Here is an 11673-nt window from a genome sequence, read left to right as displayed (position 1 = left end):
TTCATCATTATAGGTTTTGTAGATTCAAAGTCTTTAGTGTGTGGTCTCAGTAAGTAGGCACAATATCTGCAAGGTCTGCAATACAATAAAACTTTGGTATTCTATTAATACTTGCTATCTTAAGTATAAGCAGTCTATCTTATATGTGGCAAATAATAAATTTTCTAAACACTTACGAAACCACATCACAAACTAAAAAGCCATAGACCCGAACTTACATCACACCATAAGCATATATGAAAGATCCTTTTTGACGATGCTAACAGCATCGTCCAAGGTATCATAATCGTAAAAAAAAATCTCACAATGGCGACCTTTGTAAAAGACCGAGCCAGTCCGATTGAGATAACTCGATTTTTCAGTTACTTCCCTTTTGCATTCGCCACTGCGTAGGAGATTGCTCGTCATTGATTACATTCTTTTAGCAGAGTTGTCGTTCGTGTTTCAATATTCAACAATGGCCGCCCCCATGAGAGTCTCGAGTCAAAACTTTCTTACTGCATAATTTGGCTTGTTTCGCTATTTAGAAGCTGTCATTTATGATATATGAATTATTTATTCACTAAATCTCCGCTCATGACAACAAAGGATGGAATTCGAAGGATATATTCGATGTGAATGGATCACTTTCTATAGCTTCTCCCATGAGAGACTTGATAACACTCGTGTCAAAACTTTCTTACAGCTTAAATCGGCTTGTTTCGCTATTTAGTAATGCAACAATTAATGGAATTCGAAGGATATATTCAATGTGAATGAAGCACTTTCTGGATCTCGACAGTTTGACAAGGCAAAACTGGCATACTGATGATACTGGTATTTTTAGTTATCAATTTAAGTCACATTTTGCTTTATAAATTTTGTTTAAGCATTTTGCGACTTATTGAATGGCTATGATACCCAATATTAACATGTCATATGTGATTTGCATATCACCAAGCTGTCCTGAAATACAACATTGAATACAAACTCTTTACTCAAATTACTGGTAAGTATGAATTCTTTCTTCTTTCTATTTAAGTAGTTGCTGTCATTACAGTCCAAATAATTAGACGTAATTTACCGTTTAGTCCATGTATATTGACCTCATATTTATAGGATTAGATATTATGTTAAAAGGGGCCTTTTCACAGATTTTGACATGTTTTGAAGTAAGTCATTAAATGCTTTATATTGATAAATGTAAACATTGGATATTAAAAGCTCCAGTTAAAAATCCAGAATAAAATTCTTTTTAAAAAAGTAGTCCGCAGCAGGGCTTGAACCAGTTACCCCCTTAGTCCTGGAGTAAAAACGCATTAGCCTGCTCGACTATTCTGCCAAGTATAAATGGTTGACGTATTTTATACCTAGTATAAGCAATCTTCGTAGTTTCACACAATTAAACAACAACAACATAACTCTCCAAATTATTCAATCGTTTCGCGTTGCAACGCTTTATAATTTTTAAATTGTTAAAAGATGCATATAATGGCTATATTAGACCATGGTAAATGTTCAGTAATACTGTTTCCTAAAGATAACATAACTAAAACAAAAATTTGCAAATCCGATACAACTTTTTTCAGTTTTTGTCAATTTACCAAAACTTGAAAAGATCCCATTTAAGTTAAGTCATATTCCAGTAAAAGAGACATTGAAGCGATTGTGGCCAGTTTAGATCCAGTTCAGCCTGCAGTTGTTTGAAAGCTGTTTGCTTAAGAGCGGTTTTCTGACAATGACAAATAGTTTAATTGGATACTGATTAGACTGCCCTTTTCTTGTGACCTGGCTAATTAAATTCAGAAGCCTGGTAACAGTTTAACGTTAATGTTACCAATGTGTTAGACCAGGGCCTGGATTTTGAAATCTAGGACATGCATGGTCAGAAGATGTCATTAAAGATTATACATTTTTTCAAACACATACAAATGCATACAAATATAAATAGTAAAATGCACTAAGTCAGAAGGCATTTGACTGCGGCTGGTGCCTTGGCACACCAGGTGTTTCGGTTGCAATAGTTTAATGGACTCACTACTTGGATGTGTAGTTACATTATTTACAGTATATCAAACAGTATTTAGCATGAACCAATGATTTTTTCAAACATAAATTATTGATGTAAAAGGCTTGAAGGAATAATATTCAAGGTTTAACTCTTTCAGTGCTGGAACCGAATTTTGAAGGTCTTTGCAAACAGTTTGGATCCAGATGAGACGCCACAGAACGTGGCGTATCATCTGGATCCAAACTGTTTGCTATTCTGATAGTATTCTTTGAAAAAAAATGAAGAAAATGCTAATTTTAGAAATTCAGCAGACAATATTTTAGCAGACTACAAATTTCCCAGAATGCAAAGGGTTAAGAAGGCATTTTCTTTTTGTTTAAAGGATATCTTTGAAAATTATATTTTTCATGATTTTTTTGGCAACAAGGAATAATGCATTTTTAAAAAATGTGATAAATTTTCTGACAAAAAACTGGTACCATGAGTAGCATGAAACAATATTTTTTTTAAACATTTGTAATTGATGAAAAATGATTGCAAAAATAATATCAAAGGTCATAAATTATAAAGCATTTTTATGCCCCCCTTCGAAGAAGAGGGGGTTATTGCTTTGCACATGTCGGTCAGTCTGTCGGTCTGTCGCTCCGTCCACCAGGTGGTTTTCTGGATGATAACTCAAGAACGCTTGGGCCTAGGATCATGAAACTTCATAGGTACACTGATCATGACCTGCAGATGACCCCTATTGATTTTCAGGTCACTAGGTCAAAGGTCAAGGTCACATTGACAAAAAACATAGTCACACAATGGCTGTCACTACAACGGAGAGCCCATATGGGGGGCATGCATGTTTTACAAACAGCCCTTGTTTATTTTATTTTAATAGGTTACTCTGAAAATTCTATTTTTTCATGATTTTTTTTTGCAACAAGGTGTTATGAAATTTAAAAAATGTTACGGGATTTTTAGACCAAAACTGTACTATGATAATACTATGATGCACTTCGCCAAAACATTTATAATTATATTGTTTATTCTTGAAAATGTATTTCCCCTATTCACTAAAAATAACACTTTTGATCAGAAAATTCATATATAATGATGTTTACTTTTATTTTCAAGAATCATAATGCTTCTTTTTAGTTGTATTTAGCCACAAGTTCTCGTCAGCCACATAAGGGTTATGTGTTGCCTTTCTTTTACTAAATGCAAAATAATTCTACACTTTGAGAAATTCATAAAATATTTTATGTCTTTACAACACCGACAGGCTAATAAATTAATATATCAAGTACTTCCATACTAACAGGACCATTCTAGGCGGGCAACCTAGCAACCTTGATTTGTTCATATCTTCCTATCAATCTGTTATATGTGTTATGAGTCATTTGTTCGGAGAACATTTAATGTTTGTTATAACTTTTAAATAATTCAACGTTTAAAGTGATATTGTTATTGACCGATAAACCAACATACTGATTAAAAGGGAATATTTTATTAATTATTTGCATTTTATCTTACATGAGAAATACTTGCCTAAATGTTTTTCAAACTATAAAGAAATCTATATACAATAAATAATTGACGACGTTTAACAAAAAAAAGAAATAGTAAAATGGTTTCCGAATGATAACTCAAGAAAGCTTATGCCTAGGATCATGAAACTTCATAGGTACATTGATCATGACTCGAAGATAACCCCTATTAATGTTCAGGTCACTAGGTCAAATGTCAAGGTCACAGTGACCCGAAATAGTAAAATGGTTTCCGGATGATAACTCAAGAACGCTTATGCCTAGGATCATGAAACTTAATAGGTAGATTGATCATGACTCGCATTTGACCACTATTGATTTTCAGGTCACTATATCAAAGGTCAAGGTCACAGTTACCTGAAATAGTAAAATGGTTTCCTGATAAAAACTCAAGAACACTTACGCCTAGGATCATGAAACTTCATGTGCACATTGATCATGACTCGCAGATGACCACTATTGATTTTGAGGTCAAGGTCACGATGACCCGAAATAGTAAAATGGTTTACGGATGATAACTCAAGAACGCTTATGCCTAGGATCATGAAACTTCATAGGTTCATTGATCATGACTCACAATGAACCCTATTGATTTTCAGGTCACTAGGTCAAAGGTCAAGTTCACAGTGACCCGAAATAGTAAAATGGTTTCCGGATGATAACTCAGAACGCTTATGCCTAGGATCATGAAATTTCATAGATACATTGATCATGACTCGCATATGACCCCTTTTGAGGTCACTAGGTCAAAAGTCAAGGTCACGGTGACCGGAAATAGTTAATTGGTTTCTGGATGATAACTCAAGAACGCTTATGCCTAGGATCATGAAACTTCATAAATACATTAATCATGACTCGCAGATGATCCCTATTTAATTTCAGGTCACTATGTCAAAGTTCAAGGTCACGGTGACCCGAAAAAGTAAAATGGTTTGAGGATGATAACTCAAGAACGTTTATGCCTAGGATCATGAAACTATATAGGTACATTGATCATGACTCGCAGATGACCCCTAATGATTTTCAGGTCACTAGGTCAAAGGTCAAGGTCACAGTGACTCAACTTTGAAAAAATGGTTTCCAAATGATAAGTCAAGAATGCTTACGCCTATGATCATGAAACTTCTTAGGTACATTGATCATGACTTGCAGATGACCCCTATATACTTTCAGGTCACTAGGTCCAAGGTCACGGGGACTTGACTCAGTAAAATGGTTTCCGGATGATAACACAAGAAAACTTACGACTAGGATCATGAAACTTCATAGGTACATTGACCATGACTCACAGATGACCCCTATTGATGTTCAGGTCATTAGGTCAAAGGTCAAGGTCACAGTGAGTCAAAACAGTTTAATGATTTCCGGATGATAACTTAAGAATGCTTATGTCTAGGATCATGAAATTTCATAGGTACATTGATCATGACTTGCAGATTACCCTTATTGATGTTTAGGTCACTAGGTCAAAGGTCAAGGTCAAAGTGACTCAAAGCAGTAAAATAGTATCCAGATGATTTCTCAAAAATGCTTTAAGCCTAGGACCATTAAACTTTATAGGTACACTGATCATGACTGGTATATAACCCTTATTGATTTTCAGATCACTTGGTCAAAGGTCAAGGGCACAGTGACTCATAACAGTAAAAAGGTTTCCTGATGATAACTCAAGAAAAGCAAGGCCTAGGATCATGAAACTTCATAGGTAAATTGATCATGACTGGCAGATAATCGCTAATGATTTTCAGGTCACTAGGTCAAATGTCAAGGTCACAGTTACAAAAAATGTATTCACACAATGGCTACCACTACAACTGACAGCCCATATAGGGGCATGCATGTTTTACAAACAGCCCTTGTTTGTCTTATGTTGGTAAATGTTCATCTCTGTCAATTCTAGGTTAAGTTTGACAGTAGGTCATATGTGGTCCAAACTTGGTCAACAAACCAAATCACAGAAAAGGTAAGTGAACACTCCAGAGGTCACATTTTCTTCCAGATCTTCATGAAAATTGGACAGAATTGAATGTTATCTCGATGAAATAAAGTTTCAGTTTGAAAGTTGGTAGTTTGTCAAAAACTAGGTCATTAGGTCAAAATATAGAAAACTTCCTTTACCTTTCTACAGGTCACATTATCTTCCTGATTTTCATGAAAATTGCTTACAATATCCATCTTAATCAAATCAAAAGCTGAATTTGCAAGTTGGTCCTGGCAGGCTAAAGCTAGGTTACAACTTAGTAAAATCATACACAAGTTTTTGACACTGTAGAAGGAGTTTTGGGTGAGCAATACAGGGCTATCTTGTTTTAGAACAGCCTGTAGTAAGAAAGGGAAGGTATTGTATTTGTTTCAAAAGTTACATTTTATTGTTATTGGAATTAACTGAGCAATTATATGATGTCATAGTTTAGGTTATTTTGCTCACTTGTTATGATGTGACAAGGTGAGCTTTTGTTATCACTCTTTGTTGTATTTTATCCAAAGTTTATTGTGACCACATAAGATATCATTTTACAATGTTTAAATTTGGGTGTCACCTCTTTGCCAGATTCTTATGAAACTAGTCACCTCTATGTCATTTTTGGTTTCATATTCTATCAAAAATTAGGGAACTAGGTCAAATATAAGAAAATGTCTGTTAATACTTTAGTGGTCACATTCTCTCTCTGATCCATTTGTAAATTGGTTAGAACATTATTTTAAATGCTTTCAAAGTCAAGCATGAAAGTAGCATATTTAACATTTATGTCACAAGGTCTATTCTCAGTGATTAACAGGTCACGTTCCAAAGTGGGTCATGTGCCTCCAAGCATTTGATCAATAACTAAAATCATTAAAATCCATGTTAAAACTGACATTTTTTACCTGATCTTCATGGCAGTTGATCAGAATGTTCAAATAAATAAAAGTAGGATCTTGGTAACAAGACTCAACTAGATCGGATAGACGCAAATAGTTTGTTCATACTCACAATGCCTTTTTTTTCTTGATCTTCATGAAAAATTAGTTAACACCACTGGGAAACATTCAGTTTCAGGTGAGCCACATTGTGCTGTTAAAGCTATCTATGTATAGTATAGATTGTTACAAAACCTTGTTTATCAATAAAAATAAATGAAAAAAATGGCTTTCTAAAACTTGTAGTCTTGGATGATATATTCATCAACTTGTAATCTACGACAATCTTTTGAGAAGAAAAACAAAGTTTGATTATTATTATACCCCAACATACTGTGATTGGGGGCTAGCACAGGAATTCTCAATTATGTTCCTTGAAAAATAATTGGTTAGCATATTGTTGCTGTTTTATCCAGTTGTCTGGACCATTTCTCCCAAAAGAATTTTAAGTTCAAATATGAGATATTTACATGTAGGTAAATAAATTTCATTGAAGGGATGCAGTGTCCAAGAACGAAAACGATTGCACCACAACCATTAACTATTGACCTGCGGATAAATGACAAGCAATAAAAATTACACAATTGCGGTGATGTAGATTAACTTAAATGGATGCTTATTTATGTTATGCTTTCCAGTGATTTATACAGAAATATCAGTGAAATAAACTGGTATTTCACTTTTTTAAACAGTGAAAAATAACAGTGAAAATATCGATATTCTTTCGCATTTTTTCTGGGAAAATTGATATGCCACCGAATCCAACAAATATCCTCTATATATCCATCCTCTTCAAAAGCATCGTCAAACCAGTACTTTCAGTACTTTGATTAAATGTAAATATGTGATGTGATACAACTATCGGACTAACAAATGTATATTCATTACAGGTTAAAGGTTATGTGCTGGCTTTATAACATTGATTCAACACAGTTAAAATTATGTTGGGTAAATATGAGTAAATGCAGCTTCCACTTTGATTTATGAGATTTAAATCAAACAATATTAATGGCTTAAAATGTTTATATTACCGATAGATTTTTCGGCATGAACTTGTACTATTAGCATAATTCATTAAAGTGATTTTAACATATATCTATCCGTTATAGTTTTATCAAAACATGTTGAAAGAACACCAAATATTCAAGAACAAAGAACAGAGTTGTGAAACATTTAATTTAATGCAGCTAGAACAATTATGCACTTGGAAAAGGTTTATACATACATGTATATATTTTCAAACAGCAACCATTGCATTAATTTTGTGTGTTAGTAGAATCAGAGCATAACAAATGATTTTGGTCTGAATTGTAAATATTTGTTAACGCCGACAGGTTATCATTATGAGCAATAATGATCGGTTTGGCCAGTAAATATAAATTTAGTATTACAGTGTACATGCATTATCTACGTTAACCTATTTAAAACATTGATTTGGATGCCATTTCATGACAGAGTAAATTATCACACTGTGTTACAAAAATTTAAAACCATTTTCCACTTAGCACCTCCATTATTTGAATGATATAGTAACATTTTCAAATAATGAATCCCACTGTCTTAGATCAGCTTTGCAAAAAGATCTTATAAACATATAGTTGTACGAGCTTCTGTTTTGGTATTCATAAAAAACACGTTGAGTGTGGCTCGAGGAACAACTTCACTACCTCACCATATCCTCCCTCAGTCGCGGAACCTTGAGCTGTCCTTACGTTTGTGAATACCAATGTGAGTGAAGGAGGGGACCGTTAGATAAATCATGTGTGTAACTGATCAGATTTAACTGAGATTGGGGTTAAGTGGAGGAACGTTTCAGAATATAGCCATAAGTTTTCATTTGTAGCTATCACAGAGCTCAGTCCAACTTTCAGGTATCACCTATGAAGGCTAGACTATGTGACCATTGACACCAGACCCCACAAAGACTACCAAATATTGTCAGCTCAACAACCTGAAGTTCGTATTTTGAAACAAAATCTCTAAAACACATTTACAGACAGTTTTACCTCATCCCAAATAGACCAAATTAATGAAAAACTAGGAAATACTAGGAGGTTTTAGACAAAACTAGGAAAAATTAGGAGCACATTTAAAAATCTAGGAAATACTAGGAACGCTGGAAAGCCTGTATTTAGTCCCCAATTTTACATGGCCAAGTGCAAATGTGCAGATTTGACAAATAAGTCTTAACTGGGATCCCATTCAGGGGTGGCGAAATCAAATGTCCGAGTTGCCCGAGTCGTACATTTGCTTGTCTGGGCAACTGATTTTTTTCAATTAAGTTGTCCGTGGACAACAAGTTTTTTTAAAAGTCGGGACCAGGTATACAAAAAATACGTTGTATTAAAGCCGTAATTAAGTTTTACAAAACCGGATGTTGACATGCGATTACATTGTCAGTGCTAATTGCGGAGCAATCAAGCTAAAATACGGGCACTCTCCTGCGCAGTGATCTCCCTTATTCTGTAAGAGACCAGGAGGCATGCCGCATTTTAAACATTCGGCCCGACTGTAAGACAGTGTACAGACTGGTTTCTTTATTTTTACAATCAGACGGAAATAAAAAGTATCAAAGTAAGATAATCAAAACACGGTCTACCTTGTTATTTAAGACGACTTTAATGGTAAAAATGGAACATTTAGTTTTTTTAAATCTTCAACAACGGAGCAGAAACCCGAAGCTTTGAGCAGTCCACCTCCCCAAAAAACTAAGAAAGATTATGATAAAAAATATGATCTAAGTAAACACACCAGAACTTTTGAAGAAACTTGGCTCACATATTTTCAATGGTTACCAGTTGATGATAATCAAATTGCTACCAGTAGCGGCGCAGAGCCTCTGAGTCTGATGAGGTCGACATATTGGACTAGTTTAATTTGTTAAGATTACGATGTACTTATGTTCAACACATGTTTTAATAACACTAGCTTTGCAATATTAAACGTTTTAGAAAGTCTTTATATTGTTTATAATATACAGCTATAATGAATGTACTATTGAAAAACAACTATAAACAAAACTAGCAAATCATTCTCATTTTGGTATATTCCACATTGTTTTACATTAATCAATAAATGCGTTTATAATTTATATAAACATTAACGGACAAGTGTAGTTCAGCAACGGACAAGTTAAATTTCCTAAATGGTTGTCCGTGGACAAGTATAGTTTTTTGAGATTTCGCCACCCCTGCCATTTAGGCAGACTTTCATCTTACTTGTATTTAAAGGGGCCTTTTCACATTTTGGTAAATTGACAAAATTTAAAAAAGTTGTTTCAGATTAGCAAATTTTCGATTTAGTTATGATATTTATGAGGAAACAGCAATACTAAACATTTACCATGCTCTAATATAGCCATTACATGCATCTTTTGATGATTTAAAAACCTGAAAATTATAAAGCTTGGCAACGGGAAACAATTGAATAATTTGGAGAGTTCTGTTGTGTGTTATATTTTGTATAACTACGAGGATTACTTATAAAATACATCGCGCATTGTATGCGGAAGGATGATCGAGTGGTCTAAGTAAGAAACATTTTACGCCAGGACTCCAGGGATCAGTGGTTCGAGCCCTGTTGAGGGTTACTTTTTTTTTCTTTTTAGCTCCACTGGCCAAAGGCCAGCGGGGCTTATGTCATGGTCCTGTGTCCGTCGTGTGTGTGTGTGTGTGTCCGTCCGTGCGTGCGTCCGTGCGTTAACTTTTTCTTTAAACATCTTCTTCTCCTAAACTACTGGTCCAAATCTGATGAAATTTCTCAGGAATGTTCCTGTGGTAAACCTCTTTCAAATTTGTTCAAATTATGCCCCTGGGGTCAAATTTGACCCTGCCCGGGGGGTCAAAAAATTGAAAATTTGCTTATATAAGGCCTATTTTGTGCAAACTTTAAAAATCTTCTTGTCCATAACCATTAGGCCTAGGGCTACCCAATTTGGTATGTATTGACATCTTATAGTCCTCTACCAAGTTTGTTCAAATTATGCCCCTGGGGTCAAATTTGACCCTGCCCCGGGGGGTCAAAAAATTGAAAATTTGCTTATATAAAGCCTATTTTGTGCAAACTATAAAAATCTTGTCCGTAACCATTGGGCCTATGGCTACCAAATTTGCTATGTAGTGACATCTTATAGTCCTCTACCAAGTTTGTTCAAATTATGCCCCTGGGGTTAAATTTTACCCTGCCCTGGGGGGGGGTCAAAACATTGAAAATTTGCTTATATAAGGCCTATTTGTGCAAACTTTAAAATCTTCTTGTCCATAACCGTATGGCATAGGGCTACCCAATTTAGTATGTAGTGACATCTTATTGTCCTCTACCAAGTTTGTTCAAATTATGCCCCTGGGGTCAAATTTGACCCTGCCCCGGGAGGTTAAAAAATTGAAAATTTGCTTATATACGGCTTATTTTGTGCAAACTTTAAAAATCTTTTTGTCCATAACCATTGGGCCTAGGACTACCAAATTTGCCATGTAGTGACATCTTATAGTCCTCTACCAAGTTTGTTCACATTATGCCCCTGGGGTCAAATTTGACCCTGCCACGGGGGGGGGGGGGGGGGTTAAAAAATTAAAAATTTGCTTATATAAGGCCTATTTTGTGCAAACTTTAAAAATCTTCTTGTCCATAACCATTGGGCCTAGGGCTACCAAATTTGCTATGTAGTGACATCTTATAGTCCTCTACCAAGTTTGTTAAAATTATGCCCCTGGGGTCAAATTTGACCCTGTCCCGGGGGTTAAAAAATTGAAAATTTGCTTATATAAGGCCTATTTTGTGCAAACTTTAAAAATCTTCTTGTCCATAACCATTGGGCCTAGGGCTACCAAATTTTGTATGTAGTGACATCTTATAGTCCTCTATTAAGTTTGTTCAAATTATGCCCCTCAGGTCAAATTTAACCCTGCCCCGGGGGTCAAAAAATTGAACATTTGCTTATATTAGGCCTATTTTGTGAAAACTTTAAAAATCTTCTAGTCCATAACCATTGGGCCAAGGGCTACCAAATTTGGTATGTAGTGACATCTTATAGTCTTCTACCAAGTTTGTTCAAATTATGCCCCTGGGGTCAAATTTGACCCTGCTCCGGGGGGTAAAAAAATTGAAAATTTGCTAATATAAGGCCTATTTTGTGAAAACTTAAAAAATCTTCTCGTCCATAACCATTGGGCCTAGGGCTACCAAATTTGCTATGTAGTGACATCTTATAGTCCTTTACCAAGTTTGTTCAAATTATGCCCCTGGGGT

This window comes from Dreissena polymorpha, chromosome 4 (assembly GCF_020536995.1).
Source record: "Dreissena polymorpha isolate Duluth1 chromosome 4, UMN_Dpol_1.0, whole genome shotgun sequence".
NCBI classification, from domain to species: domain Eukaryota; kingdom Metazoa; phylum Mollusca; class Bivalvia; order Myida; family Dreissenidae; genus Dreissena; species Dreissena polymorpha.
Note: the sequence above shows the minus strand (reverse complement) of the source record.